At 54.3% G+C, this 20,317-nt stretch overlaps 1 protein-coding gene across 4 annotated transcripts in view; it reads left to right on the top strand.

The window, feature by feature from the left end:
- The first annotated feature begins 919 nt into the window (after positions 1-919).
- PKNOX1 (PBX/knotted 1 homeobox 1) overlaps positions 920-20,317 on the top strand; it is a 56,494-nt gene continuing 37,096 nt past the window's right edge. For 2 of the 4 annotated variants that reach the window (XM_053903025.1, XM_053903021.1), the window contains exon 1: positions 928-1,053. The gene's annotated coding sequence lies outside the window, so the exon portion shown is untranslated. Of the gene's footprint in view, positions 1,054-1,701; positions 1,907-20,317 lie in introns of those variants that run through there. The other 2 variants (XM_053903024.1, XM_053903023.1) reach the window with 2 other exon arrangements.

Below are 20,317 nucleotides of genomic sequence, written 5' to 3'. Positions count from 1 at the left end.
GGGGCCGCGCGCCGTTAGCGGTGCCCGGGCCCAGGCGCCCTCCAGCCACACTTTCGCAGCCCGGGGCTGGCGTGCTCCCCGGGCAGCGCGGGCGCCGGTGCGCGGCCCTGCTCCGAGCCGGGTCTGGGTGGGCACCGCGCTCCCCGCTCGCCGGGACTGTTTCCGCAACAATGAACCCCCCGGCCTGCACGCGGGCAGGCGCTGCCCTTCCGCCCGCGGGGTCTGCGGGCGCCCCGCACCCGACCCCGAAAGCCCACCCCCAACACACACAACTTTCGTGTCCCCCTAAGGGAGGCCACTTCACCCGCACTCCGGCCTGCGCGGGTCGCCCGGGGCGGGCTGGGGGGGGGGGGGGGGGGGGGACAGGTGGACCCAAGGCGGAGCGCGGGAGCAGAAGGGGGCCCCGTCCCCGGGGCAGCGCCCGCGCCCGCGTCCACCCGGGCACCGCACACAAAGGGGCGCGCGCAGGGTGCCCGGCGGCGGGGGCCCACCTGCCGCGGGTCGCGCCCAGAGCGGCCCGCGCCTCCTCCCGCGATGGTTCGGCCCGCCCTCCCCGCGGCCCTGCGGCGGATGGTTCCGCCCACCCCAGGCCGCTCCACACACCTCGCCCCGCCCGACGGCCGGCGGAGGGGGCGTGGCGTGCGCGCGCGCCGGGCCACGCCCCTCGATGCATAGTCATGAGGCGGCGCTCTGGGCCCGCGCGGCGGGGCGGGCCGCTCCTCGCTCGCCGGCGCGCCCTGCTGGGGGGCGGGGCCCGGCGCGGGCGCGAGGCGGGGGCGGGGCCGGCCGCCGCCCGCCCCCGCCTCGCTCCCCGCCCCCGGTGCGCGGGCCCCGCCCCGCGCCGCCGCCGCGCAGGGGCGGGGCGGGGCCCGGGTGCGGCAGGCCCCGCCCCCTCCCTGAATATTGATGCGGCGCGCGTCGGCGTCGCCCTCCTCCCATTGAGCGAGGCTGTGTCGCGTGGCCCAGCGTCGGCGTGACGGTTGGACGCGGGCGCGGCACTGCGGGTCCCGATTGCTGCAGCCGCTTGTCAGTGTGATGAAGATTGGCACCCAGGTAAGCTGTCACTCAACCGCTCCGCCGCCGCCGCCGCTCCGCCGCCCCGTCCCTATCAATCACGCCGGCCCGCAGGCGCCGCGGCCGCCGCCCCGCCGCCGCCGCCCGGGTCTCCGCGGGCCGCCGCCGCCCGGGAGGGCCGCGCCGGACCCGCCACCCGGGGCAGGGGGCGGGGAGGGGGCGCGGGTGGGGGAGGGGAGCCGAGGCCGCGGGGAGGGGCGCTGTCCGCCGGGCCGGCGCGGGGGCGCGCCCCGCTTGTTTTTCGGTGTGGGTTGAGGGACGCGGAAATTTCTGGAAGGCGCCGCCGGTGCCGCGCGGGGCCCGCTGCGAGGCGCGCGCTCCTAACCGTCCCTCTCGGAGCGCGGCGCGCGCCCCTGCGCGGGCGGGGACGCGGGGGCGCGCGGGGGCGGGGCCGGCGGCGGGGGGGGGGGCGCGGGGGCGCGCGCGGGGCGTGGGGGTGGGGGGGAGGGCGGCCGGGGGGCGCGCTCGCGGGGCCGGGATGGGGGCGCGCGCCCCGCGCTCGGTGCCGCGGCCACCGGGGGTGCTGGGCGGGGCTGGCGGCGGGGGCAGGCGGGGGCAGGCGGGGTTGGCGGTGGGGGCGCCCGCAGGGAGCGGCGCCGGGGTGCGAGGGGCGGGGGCGCCGAGCCCCCTGGAGCCCCCTGGAGGCGGACGTCGGGGGCAGCCGGGGCGGGCGCCCTCCTGCCCCAGGGCAGGGTGCTCCAGATGTGTGGCTGGTAGTGGTCGGACGGGGGGGAAGTGGATGCCTGGAGGTGCCGGGCACGGTGAGGCCGCTCGCTGGCGCTCACATTCCTTCAGCCAGAGATCGTGAGTCACTCGAGAGGAATTAGGAAAAGTTGAGTCTGCCTTATTTCATCGCCGTGGCTGTTGGAGTGCCCCGTTCTGTCGGTGGTCCCCAGACCCCACCAGTGCGGCCCGCGTGCGCGCTGTCGCGTCTGGAGCCGGCTCCGCGTGGCTGGGGGGCGGGGGGGGGGGGACCTGTGCACCAGCACACGTGCGTCTGTGGCTTGGATCGCAGACTCGAAAGCACCGGGATGTGGTCGGCGTGGATAAGGGGAAAGTAGTTACTTGCACTGTAAGAGTTCGCTTTCTGTAACAGCTACTGGGTTGTGTTCTGTTTTTTTCCCCTTAGGAAGGGAGTACGTTCCACTTCGGGGTGAATAAAATCCTGAGTTTTAGTTGGGCGTGAGTTTATGATTTTTTTCTGGCGTATTCTGAAAAAGGAAATATTTAATACATTTATGTAACACATCCTCTTTGGCAAATTATATAATGCTTTGCATGGTACATTCTAAATATTCTCAGGGAGGATTGAAGCGAAAGGGAACCGTTTGCCAGTGCAGTGATGGGTGATGCACTCAAAGGTAGTTGTGGGCATATTATTTGGAGGGTGGCCGCCGGCCTCAAATCTGCCTTTCATGTCTTTAGTTTATTGAGGTGGAGAGCGATCTGGGATTCATCTAGAATATTTGATTGAGTCCACAGTGCACCATTGCAGGACGTCACTTAACCGGGCGCATTCTTAGGCCGAAGTAGGATGCTTCCCGCGTCAGAGATTTAAAAGTGGAAATTGGAATTGATGAGATGTGTGGGTGAAAACGGATTTGAAAGATTAACAGTCAGCGTTTAAGATTTTAGTGTCAGCGGGGTGGTTAAAGATAGGAATACGGACACATTTTGTTGGATCTTGACCACTGGTTTCCACACATTTGCATTTGTGTGTAGCACATTGTAACTTTCCCCGAAAGTAACAACATAAGAACTCTGCATTTGAATAGTAACATTGTAGCTGTGACTTTCACTTTTGTTGCGAATTGTTGAAGCATTTGAAACTGTTGAGAAGAAACCCTGAAGCCACTGGTGGGGGTGGGGGTGGGGGGGGGAGAATGTGTCCTGGGGCCTTTTCTGGGCTTCACCCGGGCTCCTCCTAGAGAAAAGAGGACCCAGAACGGAGCCCATATATCATATTGAAATAGTTACCAAGGTATTGAAACAAATTGATGCTTGACTTGCCGATGTGCCCTTCATTGCCTCACTTGGTACCAGGTGGGGCCCTGGCGTTAGTGACTTTCGGAGCAGTCTGGCGTTTCTGTAGCAATTCTGGTGCTTTGTGAGCATATCTGTAGTTTCTGTTGGTGGAAAAGACACAGGTGGTGCTAAACCCCCCGGGATTTCTTGTCTCTCTTCATAATTGAGTGGGGGCTAAATTTCAGCCAGAGGGTACTGCAAACGAAGATGTGATGCATTTTCTCACTCAGGTTCACAGACCAAGGTCAGAACCGGTGCACTAGAAGTCAGTTTACCCTAGACCCACCCATAGTAGGACTACGCACGTGTCCTTGTTTTCCTTCCTGAAGTGGCTGCACTGTTGGCAAAGGGGGTGAGGAAGTAAGGGTGCGGGAAGGGGACGCCAGGCTTAGCCGTCTGGGGGCGGGGGGCATCCCACGGGCCGGGAGCTGCAGCGGCCACGTGGGGAGTGCCGCCTACACGGGTTGGGAGGGCTCGCAACTGTGATAAGTTACCGTTTTGTCTCGGACGGTGGAAGCACCGTGTAGGGAGAGTTCAGCCTGGAAATTGTTAGAATCAACGCTGAAGGGCCGGGAAGCCTGGTCGTTTGCTGGAAAGGCCTGGCTGCAAAGCCGGGAACGTGAGGCCGCCCCTGCCATAGTAACAGCCGCCCCTTGTGGCCTGTCAGCCCCACCGCTGTTTCTGGAAAGTTCGTGCACAGAAGGCTCTGTGGTGTCACAGCAAACGTGCTGTCTGACAAGGTAGTTGGAAACCAGTGGCTCCAAAGCTCGGTGGTTCTGTGGGAGGCGGGGGCAGGCGTTGAGGGGACACAACAGCTTCTTCGTTCTGTGCTGGATTCTGTAGGGAGAAGGTTCTACGGTGTTTTCAAAAATCTTGAAAGCAGCTGAGCTCCCAGGTTGCACGCCTGAGAGCCTGGGAGTAAAATTTCGCACTCATCTTAGGGTCGCGAGTCTTCCCTTTAAATGATAGGACCCAGCCGTCCGCCAGGTCAGCCGCCACGGCCTGCCCTGCCTTCTCTGCCTGCACGGTCAGCCGCTCAGCACGGGGCGCTGGTGCGTCTGGGGGGAGGGTGTGATTCCCCGTCAGCCGGCAGGCATGTGCCCTCTGTGGCCGAATGAGCACCCCTGTGCAGGTGAGAGGCCGCAGGGCACGCTCGCTGCAGGTGCTGTAACTGTTTGCCAGCTGTGACTGACCCAGAATGAGTAGCTGTTTTGGTCGGGTCCCCAGGTGGCAGGGACCGGGCTGCCCCCAAGCCCGGGGGGCTTAGGGGGTTACACAGGAATAAGGAAAAGAGGAACCTGGCGGGACCCCAGGAAGCTCTAGTGCCGGGCTTTGGGGCTCACAGAAGTACAGCTTGAACTCTGGGCGCGAGTCTGGGCCTTTCTCGGTTCAGCTAGACTGTCGCTCCCCACTGTCTGCCGGCCCTGCACACTGTTGATTGCAAGTTCTCTCCCCACAGCCTACCCGCCTCGTGCTCTTCCTGTTCCCCAGGGTACACGGGGAGAGTGACTGAGCTCTTTCCCTCCGCCACCTTCCAGGCGCTGCCCCACGGGCTGGGTGCTGCCCCCCCCCCCCCCCCCCCCGTCCTTGGGAGGGCTGGGCTCTTGCCTTCCCACAACTGCAGTGGGGCCGGGTCCCTCTAAAGGGACCATGAACTGGTAGGTACTGTGATGCAGATTCCACTCAGAACAGTCTGGCCAGACTTTTGCAAAAATAATTGCCTTAATGAGAGCTTGGTAAGTTCTCAATATACCTTGTTTTATGTTGTCTGAGATAGTTGATCAAGGTTTGTATTTTTTTTTTTGCATTAAAAAATTTACAAATTTAGCTTTGCATGTTTAAATTTTTTTTTAAATATTTATTTTTGAGAAAAAGGGAGAGACAGAGTGCAAGTGGGGGAGGGGCGGAGAGAGAGGGAGACCCAGAATCTGAAGCAGGTTCCAGGCTCTGAGCTGTCAGCACAGAGCCCCATGTGGGGCTTGAACCCACAAACCCGGGAGATCATGACCTGAGCCGAAGTCGGACGCTTAGCAGACTGATCCCCCCGCCCAGGCGCCCAGCTTTGTGTTCTTCTAAAGTGTGTGTTTATGGGTGCCTCCCCCCAACCCCCCAGGATGTACTTCGGCAGAATTTCTTGCAGCACAAGCACAGACACTTCTGTGACACTGCGGGACTGTTGACCCTCGGGGCCGGGCACTTCTGTATCGTGGAGGCTGTCCTGTGCACGGTAGGCTGTCAGCAGCATTCCTGGTCTCTACACACTGGGTGCCACTGGGACCCCCACTCCCAGCTGTGACAACCAAAAATGTCTGCAGATACTGCCAATGTCACAGAAGTCACAAATATGGACAAAAGTCACCCCTGGGTGAGAACTGATCTAAAACGGCATTCCCCAAAATGTATATTGTGGAACTTGAGCTTGATGGGCTGTGTGTCCATTTTCATGTATTAGTCAGTTATTTTGTGGTTGAGTTTTCGTCGGTATTATTATGTATGTTTCTACCTACATAACTCACATATTTTTCACTTAAAATATTTAGCTAACATCTTCACACAGTTTTGTGATTCTGGTTTTTTTCTTTAAAGTTTATTTATTTTGATAGAGAGCAGGGGAGGGGCAAAGAGAGAGGGAGAGAGAGAGAATCCCAAGCAGGCTCCAGGCTGCCGGCATAGAACCCGACTTGGGGCTCGGGCTCATGACCCGTGAGATCATGACCTGATTTAAAATCCCGGGTGGGTCGCTTAACCCACTGAGCCACGCAGGAGCCCCCAGTTCTCGTTTTTTTTTTTGTTTTTTTTTCCGTGTATTGCTTTATGGCTGTGGCTGGTGTTGCGGAGCCTTTGAGCATTTAGGTTTTGATATTTCCTCTGTGTTTCTTCCATCATCCTCTGGCCTACCAAGCTCAGTGCTAGCCAGATGGCAGGGCACTGAGTAGGAGGGGTAACGCCCCTGGGTCCCTTTCTACGGTGCTCTGTCCTGGAGCATACGGTGCCCCGGGAAAAGGCTTGTCCATGTGAAAGGGTCCTGGCCTTGAACAGCTGGGGTTCTTACTTTTCATAAAACATTAACTCTTTAAAAAAAATTTTTTTTAACATTCATTTTTGAGAGAGCGAGCGGGGGAGGGGCAGAGAGCGAGGGAGACACAGAATCCGAAGCGGGCTCCGGGCTCCGAGCTGTCAGCGCAGCGCCGACGCGGGGTGCGGGGCTCGAACTCACGGAGTGTGAGATCATGACCTGAGCTCAAGTTGGACACTTAACCGACTGAGCCACCCAGGCGCCCCTGATTTTATTTGAATGTTAAAGAGGTATCTCCCCAAAACTTGTGTGAAAAATAAAGTGATCTCTTGACAGATGTTTTCTTCAGAATGAGTTATTGACTGAATACCTGCCGGGGGTGGGGGTGGGGGGGATGTGAGCCAGTGTGGAAGACCGTGGACGTGGACAGGTGGCCGAGGCGCGGTCCCTGAAGACCCCCCCTCCCCCCCCCCCACACACACAAAATTAAGATGCCTCGAATTGGAGCGACATACAGTTAGTTTCCTGAAAGAGATCTGGGAAAAGATCTGACAGTTGTCTCGGATTCCTTGAGAGCTTTCTGAGCTTTCTGAATAAATAGGTTTGGTTTGAAAGGGGATCCTCAGTGACACGTTTCTGGAAAATAGTAGTAAGCAGAAAAACGAGCAAAAGGGACTCGTAGTTTGCGAGTGTCTCTGGCTTTGTGACCGTCGCTCCCGGAGACAACAAAGCTAAGGTCCCCCTAGAACGTCTGGTCTCTGTCGGTGGACTCGATCGTGTTCCTCGTGGTCGTTAGTTGCAGCGGGCGCACCTGTCCGGCCGGGAGAGTGGACCCTGTAGGACGCGTGGGAGCCGGGGTGGGGGGACGGGGTGGCGGTGGCGGCTCCTGCCACAGGCCTGTTTGCGGATGAACCGGAAAACGCAGAACACTTGATGTCCCCCAGGCCGCGCTCGCCGCTTTTAGACGGGTCACAAAGAGGACGGCTCGATCTCTGAAGCGTCACATGTGTCTCTTCGGACAGCTGGGCCTTAGGCCAGGGCTGGCAAACGACAGGCCGCTGGCCAAGTCCCCCCGCGGGCCGCCCTCGCCCGGCCCTGGGGCCGCGCGCTCTGCATTTTGAGGGTCACACGAGAAGAAAGGAGACTGTGTGATAGAGAAGGTGGGTCGCCCGCAAAGCCGAGGGAGCACCACGTGGCCCCCGCGGAACACGTTTGCTGACCTCCCTCAGTTCACGGCCGGACCGCGTGGAGGCCGGTCTGGGTGCAGGCGATCGGGTTGCATAACCGTCGGGGAAAGACGAGCGAGGAAAGGGAGGGGGCGGGCTAGCTCCCCGCGGGGGACTGGGCCCTGCTGGGGCCGGTCTGCGACGTCACCCTGTGAAAACCCGGCCTGTGTAAATAGCTCCCCGGCCAGAATTAGAATCGCGGAGGCCTCCACGTGACCACACGCTGGGAGCTAAATCTAGAAGCCTGCTTTCAGGACGAGTTCCTGTCGCTTCTGGGCTCCCTTGTTTTTCTCTCCTTGGCATCTGAGCCCTGGGGAACCTCGCGTCGCTGATGAAGTCAGAGATGGTGTCGGATTCTCTCTCCTGCCGGCCGCCGCCTCCGCCTGGCCCAGGAGCGCTTGTTCCGAGACCCCTGATGCCCCTGGGGGAGCAAGGAAGGCTCCCTGGTGGGGCGGCGCTCCCGGCGACGGCCCGCCAGGCTCCGGAGCACCAGGCGAGGGGGCCGAGGGCAGGGGGCCGGGGCCTGGACCCGGGCGCCCTCCCTTCGGGCTGTAGGGGCTCCTGTTTTCCTCCTAGAATCTCCGCCTGCTTTTTTGTCTCCACATCTCTTTCAGGGTTTCTTCTTTCGTAAAAGGAATAAGAAAAGGGACTGAATGATCCTCACCTCTTTTAAGATGGTTGTTTTTCTCCTGGACCCTTTGACCCTCTGGATACCCTGAGGTCAGCCTGCCTGAGGGTACACCTGCCCTGTTGTTATTTCGAGTTTGGGTTTCTGTTTCAGTTGTCGCCTCAGCCCAGGACGTCCTCACATTCCCTGTAACTGTTTTGAACTTTAAAAATCTCTCTCGTTGTGTCTGTTATTTTCCCTGTTTTAAAAAGTTACTTTTTTTTTTAAAAGATTTTTTTAATGTTTATTTTTGAGAGAGAGGCAGAGTGCGAGCAAGGGAGGGGCAGAGAGAGGGAGGCACAGAATCCGAAGCGGGCTCCAGGCTCTGAGCTGTGGGCACAGAGCCCGACGTGGGGCTCGAACCCACGAACTGTGAGATCATGACCTGAGCCGGAGTCAGACGCTCAGCCGACTGAGCCCCCCAGGCGCCCCTAAAAAATTATTCTATGTGAGCTGTTCTCCAAGTGGATAATTCAGTTCATAGAATTTGCATGGAGTGCAATGCACATAGCGGAACGTTCCCGGTATCTCTGTCTTCCAAGCTTAAGAGAATGTTTTCCTAATGTGATTTTTTTCCATGTAGGGAATAATACCAAGAGCGATGATTACGGTACAAATAAAACATTTAAATATTTTCCCTTTGTGTATTCTCGGCAGGGTGTCATTAAAATGATCTGAAATCTGTCCAGACTAGTCAGGACAATCAGGTGTTGAAAAGTAGGTACTGAACTGTGCTCTGCGATGTGTGGTGTGGTTCCTCATTAAACGGGGGCATCGTGGTACTAATGAGTGTGCAGAGTACTAACTGTCAGTGTAAACGTGGTGTAATACAGCTTATGTGGCGTTAACTGGGAATGAAGCATTTACAGCCAAGAGGAACACACCCACCATAAAGTTTAACCGTTAAATGCCCTGGAATTCCTCTTAAGGGGCTAAACACTGTAAGCTGATCCTGGGTGCGTTTGCCTTCCCAGACTGTCGTGTGTGTGCAACCAGCCCTGAGCCTCGAAGGACAAAGAGTCACAGTCCCTGCCGGTCCCGAGGGCAGATTCCGGTGTGGGCGTCCGGGGAGCGGGCGCTTCCATCCTTGGTGGAATGAGGGCTGTTGGAGAAGCGGGGCCTGTGGGTTAGTGCCGATCGGAGGAAGGGGTGGGGAAGCAGAGGCCTGAGGTAGGGGTGTAATTCCCAAAGCGCCAGAGGGAGAGCTTCGCTCAACGGAGAGGAAAGAGGGGCGCCTGGCCGGCTCAGTTGCTGGAACGTGTGGTTTTTGATCTCAGGGTGGTGAGTTGGAGCCCCACGTCGGGTGTACTTAAAGACAGGAGCGTGGGAAAAAGAAGATGACGACAAGGAAGCTTACTTGGTGAAGAAACAACGGACACGAGCTGGCGTGAGGAAGTCTGGACGTGTCCGTAACTGCGGTTCATGTCAGTGGGTTTAGACCTCCCACGTGATGACTCCAGATTTAGGAGAAAACTGGAGATCCAGCTACATGCTGCATATAAGTGAAGGCTCCTGGGGGGCTCAGTCGATTAAGCGTCTGACTTCGGCTCTGGTCGTGATCTCACGATCCGTGAGTTCGAGCCCCGCGTCGGGCTGTGTGCTGACGTCTCGGAGCCTGGAGCCTGCTTCCGATTCTGGGTCTTCCTCTCTCTGTGCCCTCCCCTGCTCACACTCTTTCTTAACTTCAAAAATAAATAAACATTGAACATTTTTTAGAAATATTTTTTAGGGGCGCCTGGGTGGCTCAGTCACTTGAGCGTCCGACTTTGGCTCAGGTCGTGACCTTGTGGTCCATGAGTTTGAGCCCCACGTCAGGCTCTGTGCTGACAGCTCAGGGCCTGGAGCCTGCTTCCGATTCTGGGTCTCCCTCTCTCTGTGCCCCTCCCCCGCTCATGCTCTGTCTCTCTCTGTCAAAAATAAATAAACATAAAACAAAAATTTTTAAATAGTTTTTAGGATGACCATATATAGTATGCCTTATTCTTATTAAGGTAAATTCTTTTTAATAAAAGAGGGGCATCTGGGTGGCTTAGTCGGTTAAGCATGTGACTTTGGCTCAGGTCATGATCTCATGGTCTGTGAGTTCAAGCCCCACGTTGGACTCTGTGCTGACGGCTCGGAGCCTGGAGCCTGCTTCCAATTCTGTGTCTCCCCCTCTCTGCCTCTCCCCTGCTCTGTCTCTCTCAAAAATAAACATTAAAAAAATACTGTATGTAAGTGATACACCCAGAACACAAGAAGGTAGGAAACAGGGATGGGAATGTATATGAGTCCTAACAGAAAGAAAGCAGGTTTAGTAACTTTGAACCAGACATAGTTAGGCTCAAGTTACAAAGCTCTGAGCACATCTTGTCACTCAAAGGCACGGTTAATGATCGCACACTTAATGTGACAGTGAGACAGAGTCATACTCTCCAAAACCGGAGAAGCGGACCATTCTACATGTACAGGGGAAGGCTGGCTGTAAAGGGACTGCAAGTTGCCAGCCAAGGACCCAGGAAGAAGAAAGGGTGTGGAGGGGGCTCTTAACCTGGTCCCGGTGACGTTTGGGGCCAGATCATTCTTTGCCACCTGTGCACTGTAGGGTATTTCACAGAAGCCCTGGCCTGCACTCACTAGACGCCAGTGGCCACCCATCCCCCTCCTTGTGATAGCCAGAGTTCTGGACTTTGCCAAGTGTCCCTGGGGACCCAAAGCATCCCCAATTGAGAGCCGCTGCTATAAAGGATACAAATGATGTGGTCACCGGATGTGTACAGGAATTTGCGCCCAACAAACGTAAAATATAGATTCTCCTTTTTTCTTTTCCTTTTTATTTTAGAGACAGAGTGTGCGAGTGGTAGGGGGGAGAGACAGTCTTTAAAAACAAAATGTTGGGGCGCCTGGGTGGCTCAGTCGGTTAAGTGTCCGACTTCAGCTCAGGTCATGATCTCGCGGTTCATGAGTTGGAGCCCCGCATCAGGCTCCGTGCTGACAGCTCAGAGCCTGGAGCCCGCTTCAGATTCTGTGTCTCCCTTTCTCTGCCCCTCCCCTGCTCATGCTCTGTCTCTCTCTGTCTCAAAAATAAATAAAAATTAAAAAAAAAAAAATGTTGAGGGGAGCCTGGGTGGCTCAGTTGGTTAAACAACGAACGGACTTTGGCTCAGGTCGTGATCTCGTGGTTTGTGAGTTCGAGCCCCACGTCGGGCTGTCTGCTGTCAGCACAGAGCCCACTTTGGATCCTCTGTCCCTCTCTCTCTCTGCCCCCTCCTCCGCTCTTTCTCAAAAATAAATAAAAATTTAAAAAATAAAGTTTATTTTTGAGGGTGAGAGAGCCAGAGGGCATGAGCAGGGATAGAGCGGAGACAGACGGAGAGAGAATCCCAAGCAGGCTCCGCACCAGCAGCACAGAGCCCGACACGGGGCTCCAACCCACGAACCGTGAGATCGTGACCTGAGCCGAAATAAAGAGTCAGACAACTAACTGAGCCACCCAGGCGCCCCGAGAGAGAATCTTAGGCAGGCTCCACACCCAACACGGGGCTCAGTCCCACGACCCCGGAGTCGTGACCTGAGCCGAAACCAAGAGGCAGACGCTCGACCCACGGAGCCACCCAGGTGCCACAAAACACAGATTTTCTTCCTTTATGTGGAACATTTAACAAAACTGGCTACATACAGGCCACAAAGAAAAATCCCAAGTGTTCAAAAAGTAAATCCTGGGGGCGCCTGGGTGGCTCAGTCGGTTAAGTGACCGACTTCAGCTCAGGTCATGATCTCACGGTTCGTGGGTTCGAGCCCCGCGTTGGGCTCGATGCTGAACGCTTGCTTGGAGCCTGCTTCGGATTCTGTGTCTCCTTCTCTCTCTGCCCCTCCCCCGCTTGTGCTCTGTCTCACTTCGTCTCTCAAAAATAAATAAATGTCAAAAAAAAAATTAAAAAAAAAAAAAAAAGTAAATCCTGTAGGCCAGATTCTCAGACCATAATGCAACCTAGTTAGAGCTTAAGAGTGAAAGGGTAGCTAAGAACGTCTCCCTGAGAATGTTAAGACCCCCCTCATTGTATCCCTTGGGTTAAAGAGGAGATCAGAAACTCCTTTCAGACTCTCTGTAAGGGAATGGCAGAGGGCTACATGCCAAAATCCTAGGATCAGGAAAAACAGTTCTCGGGAGAAAGAAAATGTATGACCTAAATGTGTTAGAGAACAAGAGAAGTAAACGAATGCAGCTTTCAACTCAAGAAACCAGGAGAATAAGATAAGTCAAAGACAATAGAGGCAAATCTATTTTTGCGTTTTGCAAATCTGATTAAAAAGAAATGAGAGCACAGTACTTCCAAAAGGGATATAACGGCACGTATGAAGATCTCTAAATAAGAATACGCCGCGTACAATTTGATGGCAATAAGTTTGAAGAACTGTGGGTGGCTTATGAAGAAGGTATAAGAGACCAGAATGGACCTTGGAGGTAGAAAACCTGTACAGACCAGCAACTTTAGATGAAGTTGAGAAAGTAGCCAATGATGTATCTGTTTAAAAGGCACTAGGAACCACCGTGTGAGTTAGATCAAAGTTTGTGTTTAAATTGTAGCAACCATTAGTGAAACAAAAATTTGTATGTTATTATGTCACATGGTGAAGGTTTTCAGGGCAAATAAAAGATACACAAATATGAAATTAAAGCTGTTAGGTAAATACCCTGTAATCCCAAATTTGAATTGTAGATATCAGTGTTAACTTGTTTTGAAAAAAAAATTTTTTAAGATTGTCTTCTTTTTTTTTTTTAAATGTTTATTTTTGAGAGAGAGGGAGGGAGAGTGTGTGCACATATGTGCAAGCAGGGGAGAGGCAGAGAGAGAGCGAGGTGAGAGAAGCTGAAGCAGGCTCCAGGCTCCGAGCTGTCAGTGTGGAGCCTGATGTGGGGCTCGAACCCACGAACCGTGAGATCATGAGCTGAGCCAAAATCGGATGCTTAAACAACTGAGCCCCCCAGGCACCCCTGAAAAATTTTTAATGGGAAAACATCTCCTGTGTCTCCTGCAGAGGCCTGGACACAGTGAGCACCCAGGAGCAGTGAGCACCCATAGCACCTGGATTGTGGTCTCTACGTATCATTTCTCACCGAAAGGAATCAGAGCCCCTTGAACGAACGGCAAAGTCAGAGTCCGGTGCCGAAAATGGACAAGATGAGCCTGGAGTAGCTTGTTTTACCTGAAAGCAAAGAGCTGTCGAGAATTCGTAGGGTGTGTTAAGGGCTCTAGGAGGTTACTAAAGGGGCTTGCATTGGCCAAAGATGGGGTCATTTGTAACATGAAAACATAGATACGTTTATGTAAAATTGTACTCACTCCACCTGTTCAAACCACCGAGATCGTAATGTGCTGCAAACAGCCTCACTGGTCACCGGTGGAAACCACCGGGGAAGCAGCACATCATTCTGAAAATCGGCAACCAGAGGGAAAGAAGCAAGCCTTAAGGAAGCCCATCACCGGGGTTGCGGGGAGGAGAATGGGCTTTGGCGTGGGGCTTGGGAAGAGTGGCCCTGGGAGAAAGATCTGGAGGCGTGGCTGGAGGTCAGGAAATGGAGACTTGAGGGGGGTCCTTCGCCCCCTCTTCCGTGAGGTGATCGTTCCTGTCAACTCGGTGAATACACGCTAGATGATTCTTCTCCAAAGTGAAATTCTGGAGAATGATCTTCATGGCTGCAGCTGGAGTCTGTGACACCCCACAGTTTAACCCTCACGTGCTCGTGAGTAGTACCCAGAATCCTTCACGTGCTATCCACGTGCATTTGCTACTTTGTGTATTTCTTCCATGTGTTGATGAAACACGAGGTAGGAGTTCTGTCCTCTGTAGTCATTGGCGTTGTGGTATTTTGGGGCTGGCGGACTCTCACGCCTGCACTGTGGGAGACGTGGCTTCTGCACCTGAGCCCTCCTCTCCTTTGGACTCTGGTTCGTGTTCACGGAGCAGCTACATGGGTGTGCAGCATCCCGCGTGACATCCTTGCTTGTCACTGAAAGGCACCCCTGTTTGCCCACGGACCGCCGCCTTCATCCGCTCTCGGCGTTTCCCATTTTGACTGACACCATAATTCATAGATTGAATTCACGGCATTAATGAATTAACATCCACATTGTTGCATCCAGGTTGTAAGATTGCCCGCTCCTGTACCGATTTCCCTGCGGGTTCTACATCTGTGTTAGACGCAGGGTCACTGTGTTCTCAGAGATAACATGTCAACGACACAGCGGGGCTTCAGAGCCACAGAGACCGACCTCAGGGAAGTAGGCAACCTCTGAGGACCCTGCTATGAATGATCTGCGAGAGCGTTCTGGTTAACGACTAGCGTGAAGCCGATCGCCCTGTCGGTGGGGGCAAAACAACCATTTGGTTACGCCCGCGGCTGCGTGGGTTGGGAATCTGGAAAGGGTCCAGCGGAAACGGCCTGTCTCCGTCCCACAGCGTTGGGGTCCTCAGCTAGGATGACCCAGGCCGGTGGCGGCATGATGGCTGAGGGCTGGAGTCTTGGGGAGTTTCCTCAAAGCATTTCTACTGCCTTCTCGGGGTTCCAAGTGAGTCACTAAGGTCAGCCCAGATTCAAGAGCAGGGGACAGAACCCCACACTCATCGGGAGGAATCAGCGAATTTGGGGATGTGTTTTAAAAGGGCCTCACGTAGGGGCACCTGGGTGGCTGGGTCGGTGAAGCGTCAGACTTCGGCTCAGGTCACGATCTCACGGCTCATGGGTTTGAGCCCCGTGTCGGGCTCTGTGCTGACAGTTAGGAGGCTGGAGCCTGCTTTGGATTCTGCATCTCCCTCTCTGTGTACCCCTCCCCTGCCTTCACTCTCTGTAAAAAATAAATAAACATTAAAAAAAAAAAAAGTGCCTCACATAGGTCTAGGGGCTCCAGTGGCTCAGTCGGTTAAGTGTCCAACTTTGGCTCTCGTGGTCACCATCTCTCGGTCCGTGGGTTCAAGCCCCGCGTCGGGCTCTGTGCCGACAGCTCCGAGCCTGGAGCCTGCTTCCGATTCTGTGTCTCCCTCTCTCTCTGCCCCTCCCCCGCTCACATTCTGTCTCTCCCTCAAAGATAGACAAACATTAAAAAATAAAACAGTGCCTCACGTAGGCCGCAACGCAGAGCAGACTCTAGATGACGTTTCTCCTCTCGGTTTCCCTTGTCGTCCTTGCACAAAACGAGTGGCGAGCGTCTGAGAACGAGTTCTCCGCGCGTGTGTGCGCTGGCACGGGCTGCACGAGTAGGACCGTCGCGCGGAGGCTCGAGCCCCGTTCTTGCAGAGCCGTGTGCAGAGTTGCTCTTTCGGTGCTTCTGCGGCGACCGGCTCGGTCGTCAAGGGGCCACGTGCCGGGGCCGGACGGGAGAGCGTGCCGCTGGCGTGCGCCCTGTGCGTGTGCACGGGCGCCTGGACGGTGGCCCCTTTCACCAGCGCCTTGCAGGACTTGAGCGAGTTGCGGGATGTTTGTAAAAGCGTCAAAGCCGCAAAGCTCTGTGCCTTTTGGGGGGTGCTTTTCCTTCGGGCCCTGGCAAGTCTGGTGTCTTGCTTCTTCTGTTCCGCTGGCCTGCGTGTTTGCCCGTTCTGCTGTTGCTGTGGCCGAGTGGGGTATTCCGACGTCGGTGTTTCTTAGACCTTTTAAGGGTAGTACGGCTACTCGCGGACTTTCATTCTGCACGCGTGTGAGAACAGGTCCCTTGAGTTTCTGAAAGTCACCGCGGATCTTGGCTGGGATACTGACGTGTTCCGAGAACAGTGAGCAGACTCTCCGCGAGCTGCTGGAAGCAAAGCCGCTGGCCAAGTGGGCGGCTGCAAGGTTGGCCTGCGCACCCCGGGCGTGCTTCCTTCCCGTCCAGCGGCCCGCCCGGAGGCACAAGGACGATGAGGTACTTTGGGCAGCGAGAGGAAAACGTGAGCTACTTAGGAGTCAGTCTCCCCAAGAGTCCAGAAGACCTCCACAGAGACCGTCAAACATCGTAAGAGAGGTGCTCCTGGGTGGGGTGACCCGGTGCTTGAGAGACGTGTCTTCTCCCCACGTTGACCCGTAGATACCCGCTTGACACAGTTATCAGGTGGTTTCTTGACAGCCAGGACCTTCCACCCCCAGCACTCAGAGCAGAGCCTGGCACCGAGAAGAGCTCCGGGAAATATTTGCGGACGGAAGGAAGGGCACGGTCAGGTGCACAGCAAACGTGTGCCCTGCCTTCCCGTCGGACGGGTTGCTGGGAGCCCTTTCCAGGCTGCTCTGGGATGTAACCATCCTGTCGATGATCGATGACGGGTGACTGTAGTTGATGTCACCATCCCTTGGGGAGGACATGAAGGTTCTGTTTCCATTTTTGTTTTTAATTTTATTTTTAACTTTTTAAAATTTACATCCAAGTTAGTCAGCATCTAGTGCAACAATGATTTCAGGAGTAGGTTCCAGTGATTCACCCGCTACGTAGAACACCTGGTGCTCATCCCAACAAGTGTCCTCCTTGATGTCCCTTGCCCATTTAGCCTGTCCCCCTCCCACAGCCCCTCCAGCCACCCGCAGTTTGTTCTCTGTATTTCAGTCTCTTCTGTTTTGTCCCCCTCCCTGTTTTTATATTATTTTTGTTTCCCTTCCCTTATGTTCACCTGTTTTGTCCCTTAAAGTCCTCATATGAGTGAAGTCATATGATATTTGTCTTTCTCTGACTAATTTCGCTTAGCATAATACCCTCCAGTTCCAACCACCTAGTTGCAAATGGCAAGATTTCATTCTTTTTGATTGCTGAGTAATACTCCATTGTGTATATATACCACATCTTCTTTATCCATTCATCCATCGATCGATGGACATTTGGGCTCTTTCCATACTCTGGCTATTGTTGATAGTGCTGCTATAAACATGGGGGTGTATGTGTCCCTTCGAAACAGCACACCTGTATCCTGGGGATAAATGCCTAGTAGTGCAATTGCTGGGTCGTAGGGTAGATCTAGTTTTAGTTTTTAGAGGAACCTCTGTACTGCACCCAGAGTGGCTGCACCAGCTTGCATTCCCAGTGTTTCCATTTTTTATTAAGGTGGCTTAAAAACATTGTCAACATCTAGCATTTGTTGCTGTAAGTTTTGAATGCCCTTTGAAATGAGGCTTTTCAGCATAGAAAAGATTATTTGAGGTTAATTTTTTAAAGTTTTTATTTATTTATTTTGAAAGCGAAAAAGCATGAGCAGGGGAGGGGCAGAGAGAGAGGAGAATCCCAAGCAGGCTCTGCACTGTTAGCACAGAGGCTCGAACTCACGAACCACGGGATCATGACCTGAGCCAAAGTTGGATGCTTAACCTGACTGAGCCTTTAACTTCCCTTATACATTCTGAGCCATAGTTTTCATTCTTTTTTTTTTTTTAAGCTTATTTATTTGAGAGAGAGAAAGAAAGCAGGGGAGGGGCAGAGGGAGGGAGGGAGGGAGAGAGAGAGAGAGAGAGAGAGAGAGATTCTTAAGCAGTCTCCACACCCAATGCGGAGCCCAACGCAAGCCGCAGTCCCACAGACCCTGAGATCATGATCGGAGCTGAAGTCGAGGTGCTCAACCGACTGAGCCTCCCAGGCGCCCCTATGGTGTTAAGTGTACTGGATTTAATTGTCATTTTAGGCACGGGGAACATCTGGCCAAACAAGTAAAACTTTCTCAGGTAGGTCTAATAATTCAAAGTTACCTACGTGGTGAATGTCAAGTTCTTTCCAAACCTGGCTGTCCGGAAGTGACACGCTTTGTGGGGTGAGGAACTTGGCTTTGCTCCCTGCTGTATTCCCAGTGGCTACGAGAGTGCCCAACAATCCCTGTGCTTGCGTAGATCAAGAATGTTCTCGGGGCGCCCGGGTGGCTCAGGTCATGATCTCGCAGGTCGTGAGTTCGAGCCCCACGTCGGGCTCTGTGATGACAGCTCGGAGCCTGGGGCCTGCTTGGGATTCTGTGTCTCCCTCTCTCTCTGCCCCTCCCCTGTTCAGTCTCTCCTTCAAAAATAAATAAATGTTAAAAAATATTAAAGAATGTTGATAATCTCTATAAATGTCTCTTTTATACCTTTTCAGTAAAGTAAAAAAAAAAAAAATCGTGTCTAAAATTAGAAGCTTAATTATACATTTATATTGGAGTCCCGGCTAATATGTAACATTAATTTGCCAAATTTTCTTAAATACTACAAACACCCTAAAGGTCAAATACATAGTTTATTCTGAGACTTAACATAAAAGTATTCAAATCTAAATCTTCCACAGGCCTCACGGCCACCTCCCTGGCAGTAACTGAGTCTCCCAGCCTGGCGCTCCCCTGTGGGACCCACATCGGCGGGGGGGAAAGGGGGGGGTTGTGGCTTGGATGCCAGGGGACAGGCTATGGCCCTGTTAGGGCCTGCCCTCTGCCCCCGACCTCCTGCCTTCGCTTCTGGCCTCTGCAGACCTCCCAGCCCGCAGGACCCTTCCCAGACCCATCCACAGAGGACTTCAACACTCGGTGGGATTCAACGAATCTGTTTATACCTGTTCTTTTCTGAAAGACTAAACCCCTGCATCCCGTCAGCCTGGATGGGAATGTTTGCAAACACGAAAATGCCTGCCTGTGGATTTGGGCCACGTTGAGTGTTGTGCAGCATTTACACTGCGTTGAGAAGAGTGTACCGTGTTCTGTGGCCAACTGTGCACGTGGTCAGGTTTCTCTGCACACCAGTCACACGGCTCGGGAGGCTCAGGACCCCTTTGGGCCCCGGGTTTCATCCATCTTTGCCAACATAGTGTAGCACTCTTGTTTTAAATTTAAATCGCTAGATGAAAAAGGATTATTCGTTGAGAGATTGTATCTCTTTCGTGACTAGTGAGTTGTAATATTTCTGTACGTGAGAATCAGAAGGCTGTGTTTTCCTCATTTGTCTTAGTCCGGCCAGATCTCTTGAGCGGGCACCAAAGTGACAGCTTCAGTACGTGACGTGCCCTTTTTTTATGGGATGAAATTTCCAGAAATAAACCAGGCAAAGCTATTCCAACGGCTCAGCGCCACGATATCATACGTACGTTGGGCTGGCCATTCTTCAACTTGGATTTTGGAGCTCTGTGCGTTAAGAAGTTAAGGCAGTGTTGAGTGTGAACCTGATAGGAACTTCTCTTTCTGTGTAATGGAGGGAAGAAATAGGGATTCATTGATTGTTTCTAAATCTCCGGCTAGCCTTGGTTTCTACAAAATGCCAGCAAAACCAGCTTTTGGTAAAAAGGAGCCTTGCTGACTGTCCGTCCTGGGGTTGGATGCTGTAGTTATTTCGCGGGTAATGACAGCTTTCACTTGGGCACTCAGACTCCGTCCTGGGCCTGGCGCGGCCTGGCCGGCCGCAGAGCCGGCTTGCAGCCAGCAGACTGCCCCCTCCTGAACCACCGAGGCCTGAACTCTGCTGGGGCTGTTGGCCTGCCCGCGTGCAGGTGCCAGTCGGCCCCGCTGCCCGGGGGTGGTGGGGCATTTTGCTGGGGAGTGGAATTTGGAAGGGGGCTCCGAAAATTATGAGCAACACGTTGGCACGAGTCTCCCGCCCCGTGTCCGAGGCCGCTTTCAACCTCTTGGGCAAATGGCGCCACCTGCTGGCACCTTCCTGCGACCCTGTGGTGTCCTGTCCCGTGGGTGACCTGTGGGTGACCTTGCTACTCTGCCCCGCCCCTGGTTTCACCCAGCAGTGTGTCAGTCGGAGAGAGTGACCCTTTGTGAACAACTCCTTGCGTAGGGGCGCCTGGGGGGCTCAGTCTGTGAAGCGTCCCATCATGATCTCGGCCCAGGTCGGGATCTCACGATTTGTGGGTTCGGGGCCTGCATCAGGCTCCTCGAGCACAGTACGCAGCCTGCTTGGGATTCTCTCTCCCCCTCTCTGTCTGCCCCCTCCCTCGCTGCCCCCCTCCCCCGCTTGTTCATGCTCTCTCTCCTTCTCTCTTTCTCTCAAAATGAAGAAATTAAAAAAAGTTCCTTGCATAGTATTCTATTGTAGAGCACATATTTTCAAAGCTTGTGGCACAAATTCCCGATTTTCCCTTTAGACTGGCTGTGCTACTTACATCAGACATTGTAGTCTTAACAAGGTCTGATAGAAGGACTGTAAGTCTAGATGGTTTTGAAATAGAATTCTGACTTTCCCCCAGTATTTGTTATGGACGTTTTTTCATTTTTTTTAACCGACTAGGCTCCAGACCCAGCGCAGAGCCCAACACGGGGCTCGAACTCGACCCTGAGATCAAGAGCTGAGCTGAGCTCAAGACTCCCGACGCTTAACCGACTGAGCCGCCCCGGTGCCCCTGTTTTGAAACCAAAGGGCTGAAC

This window comes from Panthera pardus, unplaced genomic scaffold (genome assembly GCF_024362965.1).
Source record: "Panthera pardus isolate Hobbes unplaced genomic scaffold, ASM2436296v1 HiC_scaffold_16, whole genome shotgun sequence".
Classification (NCBI taxonomy): domain Eukaryota; kingdom Metazoa; phylum Chordata; class Mammalia; order Carnivora; family Felidae; genus Panthera; species Panthera pardus.
This window is presented reverse-complemented; position numbering and strand designations above follow the sequence as displayed.